Source organism: Garra rufa, unplaced genomic scaffold, assembly GCF_049309525.1.
Source record: "Garra rufa unplaced genomic scaffold, GarRuf1.0 hap1_unplaced_008, whole genome shotgun sequence".
Lineage (NCBI taxonomy): Eukaryota > Metazoa > Chordata > Actinopteri > Cypriniformes > Cyprinidae > Garra > Garra rufa.
The window spans coordinates 550,270-555,113 of NW_027394283.1; positions in this window are offsets into that span (position 1 = coordinate 550,270).

Sequence of the window (4,844 nt, forward strand, 5' to 3'; positions counted from 1 at the left end):
GAGTTATAACAACTTCTATGTCCATGACCAAACATCAAACTTTGTCAGGCCACCACGGACATGCCCTTCAACGAAAACTCAAGATCTTCGCAATTTAACATCACTAAAGCCTTTTTATTAGACTGACCGATTTTAGTGTTGATCTGTATAAATCTCTTGGAGGAGTTTGTTGTAGAGTACAGCATGACACTTCCTGTTGCCAGCAGGTGGCGCTATGACTATAACTGAATATGGGAATGTAGATGTCTTCAGGTCAGGAGTGTTATCACACATGTGAAGTTTGGGACAGATCGGACATTGTATGCCTGAGTTATAGAAACTTCCTTTTTCATGGCGAAACATCGAAATTTGCGAGACCGCTATGGACACGCCCTCCAATGAAAACTCTAGATCTTTGCAATTTAACTTCACAAAGTGCTTTAGATTACACTCAGCAAATTTGGCGTTAATCCGGATAAATCTCTAGGAGGAGTTCGTTCAAGTACGAGGCCTGAAAATGGCAAAAATGACCAAATTTGCTGAGAAAAAAATAACCGACTTCCTGTTGGGTGTCAAATTTTGCTCCAAGAGGCTTTTTTGTAGGTATTGGACCCTATTTTAAATAGTTACCATGTTTTATGGTCTACAAGCATTTTTAAATATTATTTTAATAGTCTATAAGCATCTGTGAAATAATTATAAACAAATATATTGAAAATAAATACATATTAACTTAGTTGACTTTTTGGCCTTTTTTTTTGGCCTTTTTGTATTTGTTTCTCATTCTAATTAAGTGAACTGAGCAGTATAGTGTCATACTTATAAGATACTTTGTTCTATCAGTGAGAGTGTATATATGTATTTAAATCACATAATTTTTCCTTAAAAGATAAAAAAAATATTTTAATGCTCTTTAAGCACCTATACAAAATAATTATGTAAAATTACACTGACAGTACAGTACATATCAACTGATTCTATGGATTATTGTCATTCTTATACACTGACAATGAGCTAAATAGCATTAGAGGTCAAACGATTCCTTATCTTATGAGGACCTCTAGTGTTCATCCCTGGTATTAGAGCTTTAATCTGACGAATTTATTTGACACTTTTAATGTTTTTGGGGCCTCTGAGCATGATAACATTTTGAAACTACACGTATTTCCTAAGAATTTCTTGTTCTTTATATGTAAAAAGTTTTGATGAGTAAGAATAATGCAATTTAAAGATATATGAAAATAACTCTTCATCTTTTTTATTGTTACTTTCATAAATCACCACATCAACACCGTTCAAGATATCCCAAAGCCGTTCACAATATAGGGAACATTTTCCCTATATTCTGAGGATGATGATAAGAACATGTAATTCATGATGATAACAAAATGTTATTATTGCTTGCTTTACGTCCACCACTTCTGTTTAAATGTCATCGTTACCTATCTGTTCCATTTGTGTGTGGACATTGCTTTGCAGGTGACTCCTGTTATAAGACATCACTCTTAAGCGCTACATAACTAAGAATCAATTAGGAAAACGGTGCCCAGTTGGCACATGCATTCACAGTAACCCTCTGCCAGTTTGGATTTAAAGTTTACAGAAATGAAAGGGTTACATTTTTAAATCAACACACAGACAAATACACACTAAATATACAACTTTACCATCCAGTTTCATTTGTTAACATTGTTAACATGAACAATAATAAAAAGCATTTATTAATGTTAATTAATATTAACCTAAAAAAGTACTCATATATTGTTTAAAGGTAAATTAGTATCTTTTAACATAGTGTATGTACTGTGAATTAACATGAACATGAACACAGTTCATGTGGGTATACAACAATAAACAATAAAGTGCTCAATAAACGCTTCATTCTTTCAAAATATCTTTAAAAATCAAGTTGGGTATTGTAATGGGGCGATATATAAATATAACTCATCTTAAAATGGTACAATTTTAACAGATAACAGCAAAGTTTGTTTTGTTGTCAAAGTTTGTCTTGAAATTGTTAGTGTTTTTTTTTTATTGAATCAAAAATTTTAATTATGAAAATAAATGTCTATCAATGAAGATAAATCGCTCATGCTAAAAAGCTGTATTTTTCTTAATCTTTTGCTATGTGACTGAATAGGACAAGTTCATGGTACAGTTCAGTAAAAAATAAATAAAAAACAACAACTGCAATATACAAAGAATGAAAGAGTTCGTGACCCTTTATATTTTCTCAAATTGCATCTTCCTCAAAGATGGTCTTAAGCAAAACAGCATGTTCCACTGGTCTCTTTCCCTTTCACCCCTCCCCCTTCAGTCACTCTTAGTGTCAACACAGACTGTCAGCCCAGTGACAACAGTTTACTGATTTCTTTTTTTAATTTTCTTTAATTCATAGAAGCTTGAATAACTATGATATTACCAGCACTTGCTCATAATGATTAGATCTCTGTGTGAAAAAAGTTTTAAAGAGTTTGGATGCTGCACTTTAAAGATATAAAAAATTAGGGTTATGTTTTTTAAAAAATCACCACGTCAACACCGTTCAAGATATCCCAAATCCGCTCGCAATTTAACATCTTCAGAATCTTCTCTTCATGTTAAAAAAGTTTGGTGTGAATACCTTGTTATTCTTAGAAGGAGTGTGAATTTGTTTACAGCCTGATTTTTCCAAAAATCCACATTCAAATCAAAATAGCCGGCTTCCTGTTGGTCTTAGCTAATGAGTTTGATTTAGAAAGTTGTCCAGATTGATGAGAACAATATATGTACAGAGTTTGGTGACTGTAGGAAAAACTAACCCCCCAACTTTTGTCAAAAGATGGCGCTATAGAGTGCCTGCTCCACGCCCATTTATGACCTTTTGCCAGTGTCTAACTATCATTAATATTGATGTGTGTGTTGAGTTTCATGAAATTCTAAACATGTTATCTGCTTCGAAAAGACAGGAATCTAATTTTAAAGTTTAACACGTTGCCATGGCAACAGCATTTGATTTATCATCGTACCCTTTACATATTCTTATCGGCCGTGTTTTGACAATATTTTGATGAAGTTTGAAGAAAATCAAGTAAAATTAAGAGGCTGATTTCAACGCATTTTGAAAATGACACGCTTCCTGCTACCAGTTGGTGGCGCTATAACTTTGACTCATAATAGTCACATTTATGGAATCGGCATCATACAACGAACAATCTGGTGAAGTTTCATCAGAATCAGGCAATGTGTGCAACAGTTATTAGACACTTCCTGTTTCTCATTTCTCGCCATAACTTTGTCGCCTTGCCACGGCCAAACCGTTCGAGATATCAAAAATCCCCTCGCAATTTAGCGTCCCCAATGTCTTGAGATCATGCTGACCGAGTTTGGTGACAATCGTATGGAAATCCTGGGAGGAGTACGTTAAATTCCAGAGCATGCGCTTTTTAAACAGCCCTAAATATCTCACTTCCTGTTGCGTTAAGAAAATGACATAGAGTACAAAAGTTTTTCAGCTCAATGAGTTCTATATGTGTACCGAGTTTCATATGTGTACGTTCAAGTATGTGTGCTATATGGCCCTAAAAATTCCAGGGGGCGCTGTAGAGTCCCCTTGCCACGCCCCGGTACCAGCCTCTGTGACGTCCTGATGGCCGCAGATTCCGACATGTGTGCAAATTTTCAAGAGTTTTTGAGCATGTTAAGACCCCCTTAAGTGCCCGGAAGGTTAACAAAAAAAAAAAAAAAAAAAAATAAGAATCCTTAGGAAAACAAGAGGGCCTTCGCCCATTCTGGGCTCGGGCCCTAATAATAAACGGAGCAGATTCAATAGGGTCCTCACACCATCGGTGCTCGGGCCCTAATTAAAGCTGCAAGCAGCGATGGTAGGGCCCTCGCACTCGGGCTCACCGCCGATCAGTGGCGAATGGTGGGCACTATGCTATTAACACAGAAAATGTAGGAGGAATATGTCAAAGTCATTGATATGTGCCAATCTTCCTTCTGCCAGCTGGTGGCGCTATGCCTATAACTAAATATTGGCATGTAAATGTATTCAGGCCAGGACTCTTATCAAACATATTAAGTTTGGGGCTGATTGGACATTGCATGCCTGAGTTACAGTAACTTCCTGTTTCATTGCATTAAGAGTATGCTTTAGCACTTAGCTAAATGTTGCTAACATGTTTCTAGCATGTTGCTACCCTATTTAACACTTGTTGATATTTTTAAAATGTTGCTGGGCATCCACATCGGTATTAAACATGTGACTTTCTGTTGCCAGCAGGTGGCACTATGACTATAACTGAATATAGGCATGGGCTTGTGTTCAGACCAGGACTCTTATCAAACATATTAAGCTTGGGTCAGATTGGACATTGTATGCATGAGTTACACTTATTTTTCTTTGTATTAATATCATGCTTTAGCTCTTAGCTAAGTGTTGCTAGCATGTTTTAACATGATTCTAGCATGATGCTAGCCTATTTAAAACTTGCTAACGCTTTTTAATATGTTGCTAGGAGTCCGTAATACCATTAAATGTCACTTCCTGTTGTCAGCAGGTGGCGCTGTGATTATAACTGAATATGGGCATGTATATATCTTCAGGCCAGAAGTCTTATCAAACATGTGAAGTTTGGGGCTGATTGGACATTGCATGCCTGAGTTACAGTAACTTCCTGTTTTATGTCTTTAACAACATGCTTTAGCACTAAGTAAGTGCTGCTAGCATGTTTGGGTACGTTTTAAACTAGTTTAGCACTCAATGGCTTTTTTAGTGTGTTGCTAATAATGTGTCACAGTGTTAAACATGTCACTTCCTGTTGACAGTAGGTGGCGCTATGACTATAACTGAATATTGGCATGTAGATATCTTCAGGTCAGGA